The sequence below is a fragment of the Macaca nemestrina genome, chromosome 15 (assembly GCF_043159975.1).
Source record: "Macaca nemestrina isolate mMacNem1 chromosome 15, mMacNem.hap1, whole genome shotgun sequence".
NCBI lineage: Eukaryota > Metazoa > Chordata > Mammalia > Primates > Cercopithecidae > Macaca > Macaca nemestrina.
In genome coordinates this window covers 4,454,672-4,477,838 of record NC_092139.1, presented here as the reverse complement: position 1 = coordinate 4,477,838, position 23,167 = coordinate 4,454,672, and the positions used below count along the sequence as shown (strand labels likewise).

The 23,167-nt window shown below is 47.6% G+C and overlaps 1 long non-coding RNA gene across 1 annotated transcript in view; it reads left to right on the top strand.

Annotated features, from left to right (window-relative positions):
• Window positions 1–19,351, top strand: part of LOC139358416 (uncharacterized) — a 35,512-nt gene extending 16,161 nt beyond the window's left edge. Inside the window, exons 2-3 of the long non-coding RNA XR_011613186.1 lie at window positions 16,368–16,454; window positions 18,633–19,351. This is a non-coding gene — a long non-coding RNA (uncharacterized lncRNA). The remainder of the gene's footprint in view (window positions 1–16,367; window positions 16,455–18,632) is intronic.
• Window positions 19,352–23,167: the final 3,816 nt, after the last annotated feature.

Sequence of the window (23,167 nt, the reverse complement as noted above, 5' to 3'; positions counted from 1 at the left end):
TGTTCAAAGCACCGTGAGCCTCTCTTGCTTGGTTCCAGTTGCCTTGGAATGTGTTTTGGAAGAAATGGCCTGGATAGTGGCCAGGCTTCCTCATATTCTTTCTTTTCAGTAATTAACTTTGTATTGAGTTCTCCCACCAAAATGAACAACCAGGCCTTCCTTCCAGATAGAAACTGCCGCAAGAAACAAATGAGAGTTGAAATAAATAACATCGTGTTGCTTGACAAATGTATTTGCAGTAGCATCAGAGACTGCCACCCAAGGAGTTCTAATTACAAATGTGACCTGGTAGAGCCAATACCAAGGTTGCTACACAAAATAAATAGGCTAAGCAGGGCCTGGGGTTGGTTATTGCCATAGATTTTTCCTGGAAATGTTAATCAAAGCAAACCAGAGGGAGAGGAGAGCCAGGGTTATTCTGATAGTGCTAAAAAAAATTAAGTTCCTGGCTGGGTGCGGTGGCTCACGTCTGTAATCCCAGCACTCTGGGAGACTGAGGTGGGTGGATCACAAGGTCAAGAGATTGAGACCATTTTGGCCAACATGGTGAAACCCCATCTCTACTAAAAATACAAAGACTAGCTGGCGTGGTGGCGGGCGCCTGTAGTTCCAGCTACTCGAGAGGCTGAGGCAGGAGAATTGCTTGAACCCGGGAGGCTGAGGTTGTGGTGAGCAGAGGTTGCGCCACTGTACTCCAGCCTGCCGACAGAGTGAGACTCCATCTCAAAAATCAAGTTCCCGTTAGCCCTTTGCAATAACCCTTTGCAATCTAGTCATCGTTCTTTCTCTCTTCTCCCTCGCTCTTTCTTTATGGAAACTATGCCTACCTGTGTATTTACTTTGTGAAATATGATTTCACACTTTAGCTTATAAAAGAGGTTTTTGCCAGTGCGATGGCTCAAGCCTGTATCCCAGCAATTTGGGAGGCTGAGGCCAGTAGATAACTTGAGTCCAAGAGTTTGAGATCAGCCTGGGCAGCATGGTAAAACCCTGTCTTTTCTAAAAATACAAAAATTAGCTGGGTGTGGTGGCGGGCACCTGTAGTCCCAGATACTCAGGAGGCTGAAGCAGGAGAATCACTTGAACCTGAGAGGCAGAGGTTGCAGTGAGCTGAGATCACACCACTGCACTCCAGCCTGGGCGACAGAGTGAGACTCTGTTCTCAAAATAAATAAAAGGGGTTTTAAATTTTTTTGTGGGGGGTGGGGAGGATTGGTAAAGGCTAGGAAATTCATCTAAAAAGAAGACCCAATATTTGTCATGGCATCTTCAACTTCCACCCTCAGGAACGGAGGGAGATGTGCACTTGGCCTTTTCTAGTTGGACAGGTGTGCAGGTGAGAACAGGGCTCCTGGGGGTTTTAATCGACCAGGGTTTGCCTGGTGGACACTGCTAAGAACGTGAAAAGATGCAGGATAGGGATCTCCTGTAGGCGGTAAAGGGATGGGTCACGTGTAAGTCATCACATGCTCCTAAGCCCTGAGCAAATCACCCAGGATCCAGTGGAGATGACATTGCCATGACAATTCTGTCCTTCCTTCTGCCTTCCAAGCACCAGGTAGAAGGGCAGGGCGACTGTCAGAGTTCACTCATGACACAGATCCCCTCTGCTGGGTCAAGCAGGAAGGGATTCAGGACCGGGAAATCAGATGCTTACAGGTCATTGTTAAAAATGCTGAGGAGGGGCTCTGGCTGTCTGTGGATTCTCTCAAGTACTGTGTAGCAAGCCTGCCAGGACAGCACTGACTGCCACAGCCAGGATGACTCAGAAGGCTGGAGATCAGGAGTTCACCACTGGGCATCACTGCCTGTTGGCACACCTGCTTTTCACCTGTGATCCCAGGAGAGGAAGTGGCTGTCTCTGAGGCCTCAGGCTCGGTGGCCTCTCTACCCTCACCCTGGTGCATGCAGGTCAGAATGTAGCTGAGCAGCAACCTAGGGTCCTGCCCTGCTGCCAGCAGGAACAGGAAAACAACCAAAGCAGGAGGTGACCCTACCTACCCCTCCACCTCCAGCTTGGGCCCAATTTGCATCCTGAGCCCCTGCATGGGGGCCTGCCAGGGGACACTTCACATGCACAGGTGATGTAGGTGGAGGGGAAGGACATCTGATTCTGGGGCTGGGCCCTCTTCTCTTTCTCCCCCGCCCCACCCCCACCCACACAGGTGAAACACCCGGTCTCACATGTCTCATGCTGCCCCACACGTGTCGCCAACATCAGCCTTTGTCCAGCCTCAGCCACTTTCCTCCCCGAGGGTTTGGCCACATCCACCGGCACTGCATTTCTTCCCTACGACTTTGCCGTGTCTAAGTATTGTCTCTATTATGATCTAGTTTTTGTCTCCTTAGTTGACTTTTTAAGCTGGAATAGTTATTTCAAAAGGAACCAGTTACACAGATGGAAAGCCAGTGTCATTTGTATTAATAGGAGATAACAGGAATGATTAATACAATAAAAAGGGAATGCATCTTTGTGAAATATTAATTATCAAAGGCTCTGAGTCCAAGGACTGTGCTCTTTATTGAAAAGATAAATGAGTAACGTGAGGTGTTAAAGACACATTATTCTGAAACTGAGACTTTCTTCATCAGATGATACAAAATACAATTACAGTTGAGCCTTGAACAACAGGGGGCTTGACCTGCATGGGTCCCCCTCCATGCCAATGGCCTTCTACCTCCGCCACCCCGGAGACAGCAAGACCACCTCCACTTCCTCCTCAGTCTACTCAATGCAAAGACCATGAGGATGAAGGCCCTATGACAATCCGCTTCCACCGCATGAATAGCAAATCTACTTTCTTTTATTTTCTTAACATTTTATTTTTTCTAGCTTGCTTTATTGCAAGAACACAGTATACATATAACATACAAAATATGTTTTAATCAACTGTTTGTTATTGGTATGACTTCCAGTTAAGGGTAGGCTATTAGTAGTTAAACTTTTGGGGAGTCAACAGTTATTTGTGGATTTTCACTTGTGCAGGGAGTAGTGGGGCAGGGGGTCCCCTAACCCCCCACGGTGTTCAAGAGTCAAGTGTGTGAAAGGATAATACACATTGTTGTGCCTGCCAGCTGAGACGATACGGGACAACAGTAGTCATCAGCTCACACTTTCTCATTTCTCATTTAATTTTTCAAACTATCCTGGAATACGTATTATTCCCAGTTTAAGACGGGGAAGTTGAGATGCAAGAAGAGATTGCATAGGGTTCCAGACTGAGGAAGTGGGGGTGCTGAACCTGCACCCAGTTTCTTGACCTGAGTTCTGGGGGCTCCATATGAATCAGAAGAGGGCAACTGTGTGTCAAAGCCCTCAGCTCCCAGCATTAGACTCATGCTTAGGGACATGCAGCTTTCACCGCTCTTTGATCAAGAGAGGTTTTCTTCTGTAATGTTTCCCCTATTCTGCGATCTCAAGGCAGTTAACCTCAAGGGACATGGTGATGGCTCTTTTCAATCTCTGGGTTGGTTCTCTAACACTAAAGACCACATGGCCGGGTGCAGTGGCTCATGCCTGTAATCCCAGCACTTTGGGAGGCCGAGGTGGGCAGATTACCTGAGGTCAGGAGTTCGAGACCAGCCTGACCAACATGGAGAAGCCCGTCTCTATTAAAAATACAAAATTGCCCAGGCATGGTGGTGCATGCCTGTAATTCCAGCTACTTGGGAGGCTGAGGCAGGAGAATTGCTTGAACCCGGGAGTCAGAGGTTGCAGTGAGCCGCGATAGCACCATTGCAATCCAGCCTGGGCAACAAGAGTGAAACTCCGTCTCAAAAGAAAAAAACAAAAAAAACTGGAAAGCATGGATGAGTGGCGCCTACGCTGCAGAGATCTGTTGGATTTTTCTGGGAAGAACTTTGCCTTCATAAACATTTTCCTTTCTCAAGTGTCGGGGACAGGGAATCAAAGTGGCATATGCTGACCTTTCTCCACAAAACGGAGCTTCCCGGTCCCGGGGCCATCTGTCTCCATTGATGCACGGCAGCTAGAAGGATGAGGACTCAGACCTGGGAAGTCTCTCAGAATAGCTCTCTGGCAGGCCTGTGGCTCCTTTTTAATTGCTCAGTGGTAAAAATTACAGAGAATAGAATGTCTGCCCTGGCAGTTGGATGATTTTCTTACCAGTAACCTGAGGATGTGACCTGGTGCGCTCTGCAGAAAGAGAGGAGAGCTGTAAGTCTGTCACCTGTGAACATCTGGCAGAGGTTATTATGCATGCAAATTTTATGCGTGAAATTCAAAGATGGAGGCAGACACCACCCCCCCAACTTTTATGACCTGTGGATGAGTTATGAGTGAGTTATGTATCTGACTAACGTAGGGGCAGACCCAGGAGCGTCTGTCTGTGTACTTCCAGCTAGCTGTGTCTCTGGTTCTGAGCAGGAAGACTGATACCCCTCCAGGCTCTGTTCTACATCTTTCCCTTCCTACCACCTTCCCTCCCTCCTTTCTTCTTTCATTCACCAAATGTTGAAAATGCAGCCACAATGCACCAGGTGCTGTGCGGTACACCAGAGATACAATTACTCACAAGAGAGACCTGGTTTTTGCTTCCAGCTGGCAACGGAGCATGCTAGTTGAGGATGTAGACCTGGAGTCCAGGGGTCTCAGTCCCAATTCTGCATCCACGACTTCTTCCTACCCGTGCAAACCTAGGGAAGTTACCTGGCTCCATTCTACCCCATCTAGAAGTAGGAGAATTATGCTCACCTTCTAGGCTGTGTTTGTGAGGATATACACTTAAGGGAAGCAGGCATAATTCCAGGGAGACTAGGAGCATGCGTGTTGGAGTCTTTTTCCTCCCTAATATTGGGGTCGTGTGGGAGGAGAAGATGGAAATGGGACCCACCCACTTTGTCTAAGCCTCAAGTGGAGAACTGAACGATGGAGGGCAAAATGTATAAATGGATGCAGCAAAGGGGCCTGGGGCCATTTATCTGAGAAGTTTCTGCAAACAATGAAAGTGAGACCGAAGTCAAATGGGTCCCTCCATGATCCTTTGTGGTCAGTCTGTTTAGCTCAGTTCTCTGCCTGTGACAGAGCATAGGGGAGCAGGATCCATCATCCACAGGAAGAAGGAGACAAGGACCAGACCGTGCCCCAGCTGACCTTCAGGCGGGAGCCTAGCCCCCACGTCAACTAGAGAGAGAGAGCTGCCCAGAGATGCTGCCGCAGTTATCCAGGCAGGTGAGGCAGCAGGGGGCGGGAGAGATTTGACTGGCGAGGACCAAAGCTCAGGGGCCACAAACACACAACACCTGTACCTGGGAGAATGAGACAGAGCTTGGTCCCACCACCAGCCAGTGAGGCTTTTGACTTGCCCTCTGCCCTGTCTTCTTTCAGGTCCAATGTCATCTTCTCAGTGAGGGCATTTCTGGGCACCCTATTTACCATCGCACACCCTGCGCCCACTCTGTTCTCTGCTTTCCCCTTTAGCTGTGGTCACACCAAATGTATTATGCATTTTAATTCTTTATGTTGTCCACTGGAGTTCTACCTATGAGGATCCAGGCAGCAGTTCTCATCATCTTGCCTCACAGTACCAGGTACAGGGTAAGCCCCTGACAAATCATTCTTGAATAAATGGATGGATGGGTGAATGAAGAGTGGGTGTCCTGATCAAGTTTGCTCACAGATTAGGCTTACAACCTCTTTAGACAGGGGCATCTGTCACTCTGATGGCCCTGAAAATATCTCATAATCTGTCTTTCCAATTTTCCCTATAATGTATTTTCTTAAAGTAAACTTCAGTCAGAGTAAATTTCCTATAGAATTAAATTTGAAAAATCCATAGTACTTTGTACCAGGTCAGAATTAACTTTCTTAAAGCTGACCTCAGAGCTGTCCGTTTTCACACCTTTTTTTTTCAGGGAACCATGAGTAAAAGTATAAAGACATTTTTAAAATGTCCCTTAAGGAAAAGAGATGCTAAAGTCTTCTCTAGTCTACATTAGACAGAGGAAATTGAGCCAGGGCCTTGGGTTGGAAATTCTTATCTGTATATATATTTACTCCTTTACTTAATCATTCTCTCAGTCAACACGTATTTTGCACTCCCTAGGTGCTAGGTGTGATATGAGCTACAGGCAGTGATGAATAAGCTGTGTTCTTGGACCAAATGCTTTGAAGGTCAAGGAGGACAATGGCGGGGGGAGGGACATGGCTGTAGACAACAGGGAGTTGCAGGTGGTCTTCTGGTGGGCCTCCGTGTGAGTCCACTGAGAGTCGAGGCAAAGATGTAAAGATTGATGAAGGTATAAACAGAAAGCATTGAGGTAGCAAGGGGAGGATACATTTTTGAGAAGTTTGGAGATGAAGAAGAGAAGTCAAGGCTTGTATTGGGAGGGAAGAGCAGGGTTGAAGTTTGGGAATTGAAGTTGATTATGAATATGTTGTCAGTGTGTGGGGTGTAGCCAGTGGAGGGAACAGCTGATGATGCGGGAAGCCACTAACCCACTAAATCCCTTCCCGCATCGCAGGCCCTGCTGAAAGGGTTGACAATGAAGACCCTCAGGCCACCGCAACTCATGGAGAAGCCCTGAGCATCTGGCCGGCTTGTAAGAGAAGGAACGTGCTGGTATCAGGGCTGGATGGGATCTCATTTTCTTCCTATCAAGGTGTCCTTATCCCTTGTATCATAGAGAAGTTTGTAGCCACGGGCCTGCCATCCAATGGAGACAGCCTCTACACTTGTGCCCTGAAAAATTCAAAGCAAAATAAATCATTTGGCAAATATATGTGGGTACCTGAAACAAGCCAAAAGACTTCCTCCCACATGATCAGAGTTCAGGATGTGCAAGCCACATTAATGAAAACGAGAAGGAAGGGGCAGACATCCAGTTTTCCTTTTGACTCATGTATTTGTCTTCCAGAGTGAATAGCTACCGCCATCTTCCCACTACGGGGTGCACACGCATTTTCACCTGCCATGCAAAGCCATTAAAGCTGTCTTCTCCTTGAGTCTCCGTCAGCTATAGGCGCTATTACTCTATTAAATGATTGCTAGTTTGGTGGGTGTTTATTAATGGCTCATTGTAACTTTAATTTGCATTTCTCTGATGACCTGTGAGTTTGAGGTTTATTGTTTTCTTCATAAGCTTCTCGGCCTTTTGGATATACAGTACTCTTGTGAGTTACATATTCACAATCCTTTTGTTCATTTTCTACTCGGTCGTTTCTTTTTCTCGTCATTTTAATAAGAGGTCTGTGTATATAACAGCTATTAACCCATTGCCTATTATCTGTGTTGCAGATTTTTAAATAAATCTTTATTGACATTGTTTACAAAGGGTTTTGCTATACAAAAGCTCTCAATTTTTATGTAGTCAGATACGACTCTTTTTTCTCTCTTTTCTACACATCTAAGATTTCAGTATTGATTAAGGATGTTTTCCCTGCCACTAGATTTTACGTGGAATTTCGTAGGTTTCTTCTAAGAAAGCATTTCCCCCAACACACATATCCAGTCGAGCTTTGTATTTCCTGTAGGCTTTAATTAAACTCGAAATGGGCAAAATATAAACAGATAGAAACTTGTTGTTTTAATGTTATTTGCTAACCCATATCAATACTCAATGAGAATTGTTGGAAAATAAGTGTTTTGATGGAACTTTTGGCCAGAATTAGTTTGACATAGTTTTAACAGTGGAAATTTGTTTTCTAACCTTCTGGTACCAATTCTCACTTCACTGGGCAACAGAACCCCTAATTTTCTTGAGAAAACTAACACCTCTTCACCACTGAAGGCTGTCTGGATCAAACCAATGGATCCTCCCCACCTGTCCAGAGCTGGCTAGAAGGCAAGCCAGGCCCATTAGCCTTGCTCTCTGGAGCTGAGTGGAATCACAAGGGAAGGAAAAAGTGGCCAGGATTCATTCATTTTAGAAGAAGTTGTCTATTGAGATAATTAAAAGAATCCTACTGCTCTGACCTTCAGAGCTGTCTCAATTCTCAAACTTGATATCATTTTGTGAGCTCACAGATCCCTGCCCCTTGAGTTCTATTTTTGCTCACACTGGTCTGAATCTGTTCTGGTCACTGGCAACCCAAGTGCCCTAACTGCTATCCTGCTTTCAGATATAACTTTAGTCCCATGCCTTGTTTGTATGTCAAAAGTCAATCTTGTTTGTATGTCACAACATACAAACCTTGTTTATATGTGACAACATCACTTTATTTCACCCTCCCACACCATAAAGACATATGTAGCAATTTTTATCCCCACATGAGGAAAACGATGTTCACAGGGTTTGTGAGCTCATCTCTGGAAGGGAAGGGACCTCCGATGTCCCACTGGTGGCTGTGTCCATAGCACCCAGCACAGTGCTCAAAAGCATACAAAAATGACCCCTTTTAAGTTCACTCGGATGCCAAGTAGAAGAACTGGATTTTACCCAGATCTCTAGACCATAAACACTAACAGTCTTCCATCAAGACAGATTGAGAGACATGATCTTCCATCATGCATGCCTCTAATAAGCAGATCTGTGTTTTCCACCAGTACCTGTCCACCAGGTACCGAACAGGACAGCAGCTGTGGATACAGCAAGAATAAGAAAGGAAAAACTCTACTCTCACTGCCAGCAGGGGAGATATACATAGAACAATAGCAAATTAAGAGATAGAACAATAGCAGGAAACCTCAGGAACTACTAAGAAAAATAAACGGAGAGTTCGTTGAGGTGGGCAAGTATTTTAGGTTGTGTGGTCAAGAAAGGTTTTTCTGAGCGGTTGACACTTCATTTGAGCTCTGAGTGGGCAGAGGGAAGAGAAAAAGCATTGAAGTTGGAATAAACTGAAAGGGCAGGTGGTGGGGGAGCCTTTCTGCACCTTTATCTATGTTAGAGAATCTTGATATTTAGATGGTCTACGATAGAATTATTTCATTGGAGGCCGGGAGCGGTAGCTTATGCCTGTAATCCCAGCACTCTGGGAGGCCGAGGCGGGCAGATCACCTGAGGTCGGGAGTTTGAGACCAGCCTGACCAACATGGAGAAACCCTGTCTCTACTAAAAATACAAAATTAGCCAGGTATGGTGGTGCGTGCCTGTAATCCCAGCTACTCAGGAGGCTGAGGCAGGAGAATCACTTGAACCCAGGAGTCAGAGGTTGCTGTGAGCCAAGATCGTGCCATTGCACTCCAGCCCTGGGCAACAAGAGTGAAACTCCATCTCAAAAGAAATTATTTCGTTGGAAAGACTAAGGTTGGCTTATAATTCAAAAATTAAGGTTGTCTTTAGTTCATTTTCAGCTGACAAATACTGAGGCAGGACTGGTCATAGTTTTGTTGGAAGCTGAAAGAGCCATTTATTTTCCCCTTCTCCCTCCTTCTTTTCATTCACTGTCTGTCTATGCATCCATCCGTCTGTCCATCCATCCATCCATCCGTCCGTCCTGCCATGCATGCATCATCCATCCATCCTCACATCCATCCTCCCATCCATTCTTCCTGCCCTTCTGCCATGCATGCATCATCCATCCATCCATCCATCCATCCATCCATTTATCAGTCTTTGTTCATTTGTCATTCATCTATGCATCCATTTGTACATGATTCTTTTGTTTATTTAACCATCAATAGGATTTAAGCTTTGGCCATAAGCAGTCCCTAGCAACTGAAGGAGAGAGGTGTTTAGATTGTTGGTATAATGCAGAGGAGATAGATGTAAACTGGAGGTTGGCTTGAGAAGGTAATGGGGATGGCTGGTAAAGAAGAGATTGTTAAATTTTTTCTCCAGTGGCCCCACCACCTCGTCTGAGGCCTGTTGATGAAAAGAGTTTCATCGTTCTCTTGCCTGCCTGGTCCAGACAACCATCAAGGCATCCAGGCCTTGGGAAAGTTTAAGAGAAAGGCCTCGGTCCTGTGCCTGGCCCAGGCCAAGCTCTGCCCTGAGTGATGATGAATACAGAGAACAGGATGGGGAGCAGCCCCTGCCTCAAGGGTGCTTTCATGGATAGGGCTTGACTTTATCCATATTGCCAGGCAGATGCATAGGGGACACAGATCTAAATAGGATGGAAACCCCCCATGCTCCATTGGCATGCGTATCCCTTGCCTTTTTGCCTCCAGTAGCATGTGTTTTGCAGCAGTATCTTGAGAACCACTGGCTAGAGCATACTCCATTCATACTTTCAGACCATTTTCTAGCAGATCCCACACTGGAAGTTTCTGTTTGTCTGTCAGTCACTCACAGGTTTGGGGATGCACTGATATTTAAAACAACATAAATATTCAATGGGCTTTGCCGTTGCAACAGAGCTCATCTGCCCTGAACTTTGGAGAATGCAAGTGACTGTAGGCTTACAGCAGCCCTGGGCCAGGTCATCTGGTTCCTGATGCTCAGTCCTGGCAGCCTCTTAGATGGAACAGGGGCCAGGCACTGGCTAGAGAGCTCTTACCTAGAGTTATTGGTCTGTGTGTTGAGACACGGGGTATCTCCTGGTGACCTAAGTGGGATGAGGACATCAGCTGAGCAGCAGTGGTGCTGCTCTGCAGCTTCAGCTCACGTGTTGTCCCAGCCACAAAGTGCCGGAAGAAACCTGCCTGGAATGTGATCAAGTGTGTGCTCAGGAGTGGGGAGGTCACACGTGCTGCATTTTGATGCTGACTTTTTATATTCAAAGCAATTTACCCAGGTGAGCTCAGTCCAAGTATTGCGTTACCTAATGGTTTATGGATAAAATGCCTGGATGGACAACTTAGTTGTCTCAAATTCAGCAAAGTTGTTGTAATCTAAGTGATGGGGGTGGGGTGTGTTCAGCAGGTCTGAAATCCTGAAATATGGGATTACAGTGATTCTCATAGGGAGATTTCGGGCACTTTTCTGTCATCCATGACTTGCCCTTCTGCCACTGCAGGGTCTAGTTATCTTAATCTCCTCTCGGGTCTGAGTTCTACATTCACTTGTTTCCTCATTTATTCATTAACAATATTGATTTCTTAGCCAAGGATGGTGGTGCACACCTGTACTTCCAGCTACTCAGGGGGCTGAGGTGGAAGGATTGAAAATCCATCCATCCATCCATCCTCCCATCCATCCTGCTATCCATCCATCCATCCTCCAATAATCCATCCTCCCATCCCTCCCTCCCTCCCTCCCTTTCTTCCTTCCTTCCTTCCACCTATCCATCCAACCATCCTCCCATCCATCCATCCATCCATCCATCCATCCATCAATCCATCCATCCATCCATCCATCCTTCCATCCATTCTCACATCCATTCTCCCATCCATCTATCCATCCATCCATCCATCCTCCCATCCATCCATCCAGCCAGCCACCCACCCACCTTCCCATCCATACACCCTCCCATCCATCCCCCCCCATCCATCCACTCTCCCATCCATCCATCCTCCCATCCTCCCATCCTCCCATCCATCCAGCCACCCACCCACCTTCCCATCCATCCACCCTCCCATCCATGCATCCATCCATCCATCTATCCATCCACCCTTCCATCCATCCACCCTCCCATGCATCTATCTTCCCATCCACCTATCCATCCATCCATCCATCCTCCCATCCATCCTGCTATCCATCCATCCATCCTCCAATAATCCATCCTCCCATCCCTCCCTCCCTCCCTTCCTTTCTTCCTTCCTTCCTTCCACCTATCCATCCAACCATCCTCCCATCCATCCATCCATCCATCCATCCATCCATCCATCCATCCTCCCATCCATTCTCACATCCATTCTCCCATCCATCTATCCATCCTCCCATCCATCCAGCCAGCCAGCCACCCACCCACCTTCCCATCCATACACCCTCCCATCCATCCCCCCTCCCATCCATCCCCCCTCCCATCCATCCCCCCTCCCATCCATCCACTCTCCCATCCATCCATCCATCCATCCATCCATCCATCCATCCATCCATTCATCCATCCATACATCCATCCATCCTCCCATCCATCCATCCATCCAGCCACCCACCCACCTTCCCATCCATCCACCCTCCCATTCATGCATCCATCCATCCATCCATCTATCCATCCACCCTTCCATCCATCCACCCTCCCACGCATCTATCTTCCCATCCACCTATCCATCCATCCATCCATCCTCCCATCCATCCATCCATCTACCCAACCATCCATCCTCCATCCATCCATCCATCCATCCATCCATCCCTACATACATACATCCTTCCATCCTCCCATCCATTCTCCCATCCACCCACCTTCCCATCCATCCATCCATCCATCCATTCATCCATTCATCCTTCCACCCATCCATCCACCCTTCCATCCATCCACCCTCCCGTCCATCCATCCATCCATCCATCCATCCATCCATCCATCCAACCATCCTCCCATGCATACATCTATCCTGCCGTCTATCCATACATCCATTGCTCCATCCTCCCATCCATCCTCCCATCCATTCATCCATCCATCCTGCCATCTATCCTTCCATTGATCCATCCATCCATCCTGCAGGAGCCCAGAAGTTCAAGGCTGCCATGAGTTATAATTGTGCCACTGCACTACAGCTTGAGTGACAGAGAGAGAAACCATCTCCAAAAATAAAAAAAGAATATATTGATTTCATGCCAGTTACATAGATTCTGTGTTGAACAAAATTAGATGTGGTTCCTTCCTGTCTTTAAGGAGCATAAATCTAACAGGAAGGACAGATGATTTTTAAAAAATATATCAATGTGTGTAAAATTTCAACAGGAATAAGCCCCAAGGAGGTGTGGTGCCTGGGGCTATCAGAGTAGCTAATAGAAGAATTTGGGATAGTTTTGGGGAAGGAGAGGGCAGAGGCAGCTTCCTGGAGGGGTGACGATTTCTTTGAGAGTGGAAAGAAAGAACCAGTGTTCTTGGAAGAGGGTGGCCTGAGCGAAAGGCCTGTGGCAGGAGGGAGTGTAGAATTCAAGGAACTGGGAGGAGGTCCTATGGCTAGGAATGTGCAGAGTAAGGGGAAAAAGGCAAGAAATAAGGTGGGAGAAGGGGGAGGACCACAGCACACGAGGCCTTCCCTGCCCACCTTGCCTATCTGCCCCAGACACACTGAGGAGCTGGATTTGGTCATTGTTCTTATGACTGCCGTGTTCCCAGATTTCCCCTTCATATTCTGGCAACATCCACCGGAGCCAGCTCCTGTGTCCCTGATGTGACTGCCCCTGACTCCTTCCCCTCCTGACACCTGCCCCAGGTACTTACACCTCTACCGATGATGCCTCAGCCTGACCCTTTGGCTTTCTGACCTCGGACCCCTCCCTACTCCCTCTCCACCTCTCTGCTTCCCAATTCCCTTGTTTCTAGCTGCTCCTTTCCCTGTGAGCCACATTGGTTCCAGCCCCAGTCTCTGCAATCGCTTCCCCAAATGAAATGAATCCAAGGACCCCTAGGATGGAAGCCCCGTCACCATGGTGATGGTCAGTGAATGTCTCTTTAGTGTCTATTTCCCCATTCAGTGCCTGTCTCCCCATCAGACTGAAAGCTGCAAGAGGACAGGGTCCTTCCCAGGGCCCAGCACAAAGCTTAACACGCAGAACATGCCCCATAAATGATATCCAACCATGACCCTCCCTTCCCCCAAACCACCCCACAGAGCCCAGTCCGGCAAAGCCTGAGACAAAGGAGCTGCTTTTCACGCAGACACAGACAGACTGACGGACCTGCTGGAGGACCCGGGGATGGTGAGAAACAGGCTCCAAAAGCTTTCTGGCTGCCAGTATTTAACACACAGAGCTATTTTCAGATGCTAGTCACAGACATTTTGAACTGCATTAGAATAAACAGAATTCTGAATTATCTTCTCAGCAGTACACGAAAGAACTGTCTATCACCCAAAAGGGAAAGAGGGAATGATGAATTTCTAAGGTAAAAATTCTGGAAGAGGGGGGAAATAATCCAATCCACAGGCGGTTCTGGAATCTTCTCACACAACAGGTGGTCCCCTGTCCTCCAGTCCCCCAACTCCTGTGATTAGGAGAAAGTGGAAAGCTGTCAGCTAGACTGGGCTCAGGCTGGGGATCTGGGCTCTTGGAAATGTATATTTATTTGCTCATGCTAATGGTCAGCAGACCAGGATAAATGAGGCTGGGGCATTAATGCAGAGCCCTGTAAATCATGCATGAAGAGGAAGACCATGCCCAACACCGAGGGGCCGGCCAGCCGAGGAGGCTGCATGAAATATTCAGCAGCCTGCCAGACTCAGGCCTGCTCCAAATCCCCACGTCCAGACCGCTGAGGATGTGATTTTTGCAGAAAGCTTTAAAAGAACCTCAAATGCCTTATCCTTGTGTTCCCCAAGTCTCCTATCAAAGCTGGTTCCTGCTGAATGGTGTCTCTATGTTCCGCCTCTGGGGCCTTGGTCATGAGAACCCCACACTGATGGTTCCCCTCCCTGGTGCCACGGCAGCATTGCTCACCCTTCCGGCCCCACAGCAGGCTGTGGTTTCCCTCCCCACCAACCACAGGGCCGTTGCACATACTTTCCTGCTTCAGGAAGGTCCCTGCCTGGCTCACCTTGTTCTCCTTCTCTTTAGGTCTCAGCTTGGATGCTACCTTTCCAGAGAGGCCTTTATTGCACCCCCCACCCCTAAGTTGGCCTTCTGTGCAGTTCTCTAGCTCTGTCCTCTATCTATCTGCCTATCACAGCTGTGCTCATTCTGGGGGCATGCTGTCACTGGCTCTTTGCTGGTCTCCTTTGCCAGAATTAATCTCCATGCTAGAAGAGGTTCTGTGGGCCCATTCTCGCTGCACTGCAAAGCAGCATCTGGCATATGGCAGGACTCAGCACAAAGTCATGGAGTGAAAAACAGGTGCCTCTCAGCAGGCTTGGGGTGAGCATGGAGGTTCATCCCTGAACTCTACATCTCCTCTGAAGAAAATATTCTGATCCTCGGATATGATCTTCAGGTTCCCTATCCATGAAGTCTGTACAACCAATAAACCAGGCAATGACTCGACGAATAGGAATAGTGGGGTTTTGTTCCTGATCTATTCTAACTGCAGTGGCCAAATTAACATATGGCAATGTGCTTTGTCAGGACAAACAAACAATGATGGATTCATACCCACACTGAGAGGGGTGAACTGTGATGCCATCCAACTTCCCTCCCAGTACAACAGGGCCCTCTGGCTTTGTGTGGGTGCTTGTGGATGGACACCTCACTTCCTTCCAAGATAGCTGGTTCCACTCCCAGCCAACAGCTCAGGCTGCCTCCCAGCCCAGCTGTCCTGCAGGTTCCAGCCCCACAGCATGTGCGTCTCTGTGTCCTCTAGCCAGTGGGCTTTCTACTTTGAGAATCTCAGCTTCTCGCCCAAAATGCTGGATTTCTCATGGAAATTTTCCTGGATACGATGAGCAGTCGGGGTGACCAAATGGACCATGTGTATGGATGCAGTGAATGTATGCACCCAGAGAGAGAGAGGCCCTAGTGCTTCCATTCTGATGTGTTCTTGGAGAAAACCATTGAAGAACTGTGGTCAGCAGGTGCTCCAGCAGTTTCAGCGCCATGGGCTTAGTGGGGCTCCATGGCCCTGTGTATGCATTTCCATGTCCTGCAGCCAAGGCGTCAGCTCACTGCATTCATTCAATAGCTCCTGAGTTCCCACCACGTGCTGTGTGTGTGTGGTGGTGGGGGGTGACTTTTTAGCAAGCAAAGTCAAACCACACATGCCCCCTGCCTTTTAAGAGTTCAAGATCTGTAGCACAGACAGCCATAGGGACTAGGGACTCCAGCACCGTGCGCTGTAGTGGATGTACACAGAATGCCCCATGGGCAGGCACAGGTGGCAGCTAATTCCAGCCGGGCTTGCCTGGGGATTCCTTATGTGACACCCACTGTAGACACAGCCTGCAGCTGTTTTCTTCTGCGATCACCTCCGCCTTACAAAGGAAGGCCATGCACTCCTGCGTGAAGGGCTGCTCTTTGCTTCTGGTCCAGACCTGCTCAGACTCCATCACACCCATGGCGTGGCTTTGAGACGATACTCATCAGGCTCCCTGAGCTGCTCGGGGACAGGCCACTGTGAGAATTCCACTTTGATTTTCAAGCAGCTGAGAAACCAGAGACGTGGTGAATCCCCTCAGCCCTCCGCTCGGAATAAGCTCTCTGTCTGGTGAGAGCAGTCACTCCTCCTGTTCTTTGAGGACAAGACCAGTAAAAGACTTGAGTCACCATTTCCAAAGAAAAACAAGAAGAATGCAAATTCCTCAGCTTAAAAATATATACAAAGGGACTGATTCGATATAACTCTCTGGAGTAAGAAGAGCTGTGACTTCCATTGGCTGGTACTGTTTAGAGAAGGATCGCTGTGCTGAAGTTGAAAAAGAATGTATTCAGCTTTGATATTTGAAGGAAGTGTCCCAACCATCATGTATTTCTGCCTGGTTTTCTTTTAGAATGCAGCAGCTGGAGTCGACATTAAAGAGCGCCGTTTCCCATTTGCTGCGGAAGATGTTTAATTGGAAGTCTCTCCCTGCCCCTCGGTAAGCCTCATTTCTGCGTATTAGCTTTACACATGAGTTCTGGGGTGACTGGTCAAGACGGGAGTCTGTGTGTAATTAGACCAGACCGAGGAAGAAGCAGGAAGTTTGCTGGTGAAGAACAGGGGAGTCTCTGTATCGCCTTTAATCACTCTTCCCACTTGGTGTAATGTTCACGTGTTATCTTTCATCCCAGCCATGGGGACAGCACGCCAATGCATGCTGTCTCCTCGTGGGGCCCTTCAGTCCATCTCCACGACCACCCAGCCCTCACTGTCATCTGTCTGACCCCGCTGGCCTTGCTCTTCTTTTTGGACGATAATAACCTCCCTCCAACCACCCTGACACAGTCTCAGAACATTTGCTTGGGCCGTGGCCCCTGCCCATTCTTTCCTCAGCTCCTGGCCTACTTGGTCCCTTCCCGTTATCCTTGTCTCTGCTTAAGCATCAGCTCCTCAGAGGTCCTCTGACCAGCCCATTGCAAGTTTTTCCCCTTCCTCCTTGCGGTTCTGCTCCTCCCTCCACCTTGCAGCTCTGCAGCTTCCCGTGAATGTGCTTGTTGACATGCTGGCTATCATGTGCCCCACCTGGCTGTTCACCCCTTGATGCCAGCACCAGCTTTCTTGCTGGCTGCGTTGCTGCCTGTGCCTGCAGTGGTGGCTCTGTAAGCATCTGCTGAACAAACGCATGGATGAATGAACGCTTTCAGATCCAGGCTGTGTGGGGGTCAAAACTAAAGAAAACAACACACAAAATGAGTTAGGAATGGGGTTTATTTAAATTCTTAAAAGCTGCTAAGTTTCTGTATGTCACAAAACTATATATTATTGAATATTTTAATTAGTTACCTGATTGTATTCTACATTTTCCTACATTTTTCTCTTGCATACATTTTGCCTTTTCATATGACAAAAATTTTTGGTATTGCTTTTAACAGAGCAGAAAGATAATTCCTCTAGTGTGGTCAGGTAAACCTTTTTTTTAAAGTTATGGATAGTTGGTGGCGTGCAACATGCAGATGGACACACAGACAGACTCACTGTGGCATTGGGTAAGGTTTTGTCCTATGGACACAAGAATTTTGATGGATTCTTTCTCTTTCTTTTTTTGAGACAGTCTTGCTCTGTCACCCAGCCTGGAGTGCAGTGGAGCAATATCAGCTCACTGCAACCTCTACCTCCAGGGTTCAAGTGATTCTTGTGCCTCAGCCACCCAAGTAGCTGGGTAGCTGGGATTACAGGTATACACACCACATCCAGGTAATTTTTGCATTTTTAGTAGTGGCAGGATTTTACCATGGCTGGTCTGGAACTCCTGGCCTCAAGTGATCCACCCACCTCATCCTTCCAAAGTGCTGGGATTATAGGCATGAGCCACTGTACCCGTCCTTAGTTTCTTTTTCATCCCATAAAAAAAAAAATGGTTCATTTACATTTGTGTATATGCATTACAAATTATTCCTTACAAGGGAGAACATTTATTTTGACTAGGTAATGATGAGAACTGAATGCTCTCCTGATAATTGCATGTCTGATGATAAGAAGGTTTTTCTTAGACTGGCTTCTGGCTCCATACATTTCAAACCTTGCTCCTTTTCCTCTTCCACCAAACCCTCTGGTGCTGGGCACCAATGGGAAGCTCATCTGGCCCTGGGATCCTGGCAGGACACTGGGAGCGCTATTGCCATGGGCAGCAGGATTGTTCCTGGAAACATCACTGACCCAGGACACCTAGCACAATGGCACTCGATGTGGAAGTGGCTTCATCCGAATCTGCCACTCAAGCCTAAATAAGTGCTTTCCAGAAGAGCAACAGCCCCTCTGACAGCTCTCGAGGTGAGGCAAACCCTAGGGATGGGAAGCCGGAGCAGAAGGAGATGGTGGCCTACAGGCAACTGCAGTGAAAATCTGTCCCCATCAACAAGTTTTGCAAAGCTATGGCCACAGGAACACATGACTAGGGCCCCTCCTAGTCTTGGAAGGAGCCCCCATGGAAATGAGGGCCTCGCAGTGATTCCATCTCTCATTCTACTTCACCTGCAGTCAAATGAGAAGAGATTTCAATCAGCTAAAGACACCCTATCCCCTCTTCCCTACCCCTGCGACCCCAGGAGCTCCTGCCTTGTCACTGTGTCTGTCCCCAAAGGAACCACATCTGAATCAAGCCCCTTTCTCTCCCCAGTGGTCACCATCTGGGCTGTGATGGGCAGCTTCCACTCTTGCCTTAGAAGACGATTGGACAGGTGACTTCTTCTCATCACGTGGAGAATACATTCACCCCATGGCTTTCCATCCAAGCTGACCATCGCTTGACTTTTTGGTGTAGCTGCTATCCTTGGCAATGTGGCCCTGGAGCAGCTGTCCCCAGCCTGCATTTGGGGGATTTCATGTAATTATGAATAGGATGCAAATTTTATAGCCTCAGTGAAGGGAAACACCCCTGGTGAGGCTTCCCAGGGCCAGAGAGAGGACTCCACTGAGGGAGACGGTGGCAGAGCCATTCTTTATGTCCTGCTTTTTATTTTTATTTTTAATATCCTCTTTATGTCCTGAGAGCCATGTGCAGATGGGGAAGAATGACATGCAATGCATTTTTGCCTGCCACAATGACTTTGCAATCATGGCAAGCAAAATATTTTAAAGAGTAAGTGAATTGAGGAAGATATACTGCCAAGTCAGGAAGAAATAATCCACCTGTTCAGTGATTTCAGGAACTGCTGAAGAAAATCACCAGTGAATACCAGTTTCTGCAAGAGAATCTAATGCAGGCTTTGCTTCTCATTGGAATCCCCCAGCTGGTGTCTTGGTTGACTGAGAGTCTGGGGGAGAGGGCAGCGAGTGGATTTATTCTCTGCTAGGTTTTTAACAGTCATAAAGGACTGTGGTCCTTAAGGGCACTGCTCAAACCTTAGTGTGCATCAGAATTACCTGGATAAGGCCAGGCACAGTGGCTCACGCCTGTAATCCCAGCACTTTGGGAGGCTGAGGCGAGCAGATCACCTGAGGTCAGAAGTTCAAGACCAGCCTGACTCTTTTAGCAGAGAAATCCTATGTCTATTAAAAAATACAAAATTTAGCCAGATGTGGTGGCGAGTGCCTGTAATCCTAGCTACTTGGGAGGCTGAGACAGGGGAATCACTTGAATCTGGGAGGCAGAGGTTGCAGTGAACTGAGATCACACCATTGTGCTCCAGCCTGGGCAACAAGAGTGAAAAAAAAAAAAATTACCTGGAGAGCCTGTGAACATGTAGAGTGCTGGGCCCCATGCCCAGAGATCCTGATTCAGCCTGTCTGGGGTGGGCCAGAGATTCTGCATTCTGTCTAAGGAGCTCCCAGGTGATATACATTTGCAGACCACAGTCTGGAGGTTTAAGAACTTGGAAGTCCGTGGCTGGCATATCTCGAGTCTCTGCCTTGGTATCCTTTGCCAAGCAGAGAAATGCACTGTTTATGTTTTCCAGGAGCTCAGGAAGCAGAATGCAACCAATGCAGATGTAGGGGCTGGATTCTCTCTATGACTGAGTGGGAGACTCAGACCCAAGAAATGCCTTGTGTTGGCCCTGAAATCCACAATGGCTTGCTGGGCTGGAGGCCACCAGTTGATGGGACCCAAGAGAGGAATGAATTATTTATCTGGACTCCTCACAGGGAACAATGTCCTGCAAATGTCCTCCCCACCATGCTGCGTGGAATTCATAGTCAACCTAACAACCAGCTTAGCATCTTCTCTCCTGGACTTTGCCCCTCCAACCATATCAAACTTTGAGGAGCAATTAGGAAATCACTTGACATCTTTCCTGAGAGCCCTTGGGTCCCAAAAGCTAATTAACCTTCCTCTTGCCTTCCAAACGAAGTAACAACCTCCAGAGCCAAGTCTTCTGGAACAAAACAGGGAGGAAGAAAGAAACTAAGAAAGAAGCACTACTTCTGATTTTTTTTTTTTTTTTAATGAAGGTTGGCATATAATTTTAAAAATAAACTCCATGGAAAGGAGGTTGTGGGGTTCAAAACCCCTGCGAGCAGTTCCAGCAGTGCCAGGATGGTCTCAATGGCAGCTCTCTGCTCATCTTTGAGGTCTACTTTGCCCAGCAGCTAATTCTTGTGGGCAGAAACATGCCAGCTTCTTGTTCTCTGGAAAGTTCTGGATGGGAACTTGGCGTGGGAAGTCGTGAGTGCCCTGAACTTGGAGGTGGAGCTCATTGGCACCACAGTGATGGTCCCGTCTGTGCCATGTAGGCTTGACCAAGCAACTCAAGGTGTCCTGGATGTCCCAGACTAAGAGAGGACTTACCGGCCTCCACCATGGAATCTTGTTGACTTTCAGTGCACAACGCAAGTCCTTTCCTTCAACACTCCTCTCTAAGAAGACACACAAACACTTAAGGGCTTGGGCTTGTGAAGGGTGTACATCTGAGCTCAGATTCCCATTCTGACGCTTACTGGCTATGTGACCTACACTGTGATTCCCAAACGTCCCCATATCCACATACCACTGTGTCCCACTGCACTAGCTACCCGGAGCTGCCATAACACATTACCACTAACTAGGTGGCTGAAAACCAGAGAAACTCATTCTCTTATAGTTCTGGGGGTCAGAAAACTTTTTTTAATTTTTTGAGATGGAGATTCGCTCTTGCTACCCCGGCTGGAGTGCAATAGCGTGATCTTGGTTCACTGCAACCTCTTCCTCCTGGGCTCAAGCAATTCTCCTGCCTCAGCCTCCCAAGTAGCCGGGATTACAGGCATGCACCACCATGACCAGATAATTTTGTATTTTTAGTAGAGATAGGGTTACTCCATGTTGGTCAGGCTGGCCTCAAACTCCCAACCTCAGGTGATCCGCCCCCCTCAGCTTTCCAAAGTGCTGGGAGTACAGGCATGAGCCACCACACCTGGCCCTGATACCTGAAATCAAGCACCTGCTGATACCTTGATTTAAGGTATCAGCAGGACCATGCTCCCCAAAAGCTCCAGGAAAGGATACTTCTTGGCCTATCTTCTGGCTTCTGGTGGCTGCAGCAATCCTTGGGGTTCCTTGGCTTATGGATGCATCACTCCATGCTCTGCTTCCATCCTCACTTGACCTTCTCACCTATCTTCCTTTACATCGTCTTCCCTCTGAGATGCTCTGTGTCCAAATTTTCTTCCTTTTAAAAGGATGTCAGTCATTGAATCAGAGACCACCTTAATCCAGGATGACTTCATCTTAACTAAATTACATCTGCAAAGATTCTGTTTCTAAATAAACCCACATGCTGAGGTTCTGGGTGGGCATGATATTTGGCAGGACAAAGTCAACACAGGATATTCATTTTCAGGATTTTTCACATGGTTTGAGGAAGCTGATGGTGACATCTCTTCTTAAATCAGTTTTCAGGAAAATCACGCTGGTAGGCTTCAAGTGGCCATGGTGGGAGCATTGACCCAGGGAAATCCACATTTCCCAACACGTGCTGGATATCTGAGGACTCCAGAGCTACTGTCTGCTCAACATTAAAAAACAAACAAACAAACAAAAAACCTCACATTTTTAAGTGAAACAGGTTTATTGGCAGATTTCTTAACTCAATTTGCAAGGATACCTTAGACCAGGGGTCGACAAACTACATTCCACAGAACAAAGCTGCCCATTACTTGTCTTTTTTTTTTTTTTTTTTTGAGATGGAGTCTCACTCTTGTTGCCCAGGCTGGAGCGCAGTGGTGTGATCTCAGCTCACTGCAACCTCCACCTCCCTGGTTCAAGCGATTCCCCTGCCTCAACCTCCCCAGTAGCTGGGATTACAGGCACATGCCACTATGCCCAGCTGATGTTCTTGTATTTTTAGTAGAGATGGGGTTTCACCATGTTGGCCAGACTGGTCTCGAATTCCTGACCTCAGGTGATCCACTGCCTTGGCCTCCCAAAGTGCTGGGATTACAGACGTGATCCTAAGTACAGTTTTATAGGACAACCATGCTCATTCATTTCCGTATCATCCAAGGCTGCTCTACAGCAGCAGAGTTTAGTGGTTGGGACAGAACCTGCACAACCTGCGCAACCTGCAAAGGCTGAATATTTACTCTCCAGCTCTTTAGAGAAAGTTTGCAACTCCTACTTTAGACTGATGCTTCTTCAATACTAATGTGCCAGTCACCAAATCCCAGGCTACAACCATAAACCACAGCTGAAAGGAAACTCGGTAGCACTTGCCTTCAATAGCAGATGCTGTAAAAGGAAAGCAAGGTGACCAAGAAAACATTGCAAAACTCTGGACAGAATCTGGGGCCTGAAGACTCTGAGTCAGAGGCCTCTCTTTGCTCTAAACACGTATTAGCAAGAGTCCAAGAGGCATCGAAGATGAGTTAGCAGCAAAATGGGGCTTTGTCCTTCATGTATAAAGGATTAAACGATAATTGAAAATGCAATAACTTTCACCCTGTGGGATTCAGTGATGTTCAGTGCTGTGATTATGTCCAACCTCAAATCTAACTGTCCCAAGTGGGACAGCCCAAACATAGGGAGCCACTGCACTAAGATGGTATGATTTATTAAGATAATAAAGCTAGCGGGATGACAAATGTTTCCTTTTTTCCCCTGTATGTTTCCCCCAAAGGACCGTCTGCTTTTGCATGTGATTTGACTATCCGCTGCAGACCTAGCATGGTATATCAGCAAAGTGGAAAAGTAACTGAAGTGATTGTTTATCATCTTGTACTAAGTTACACCACTTTAAGCTT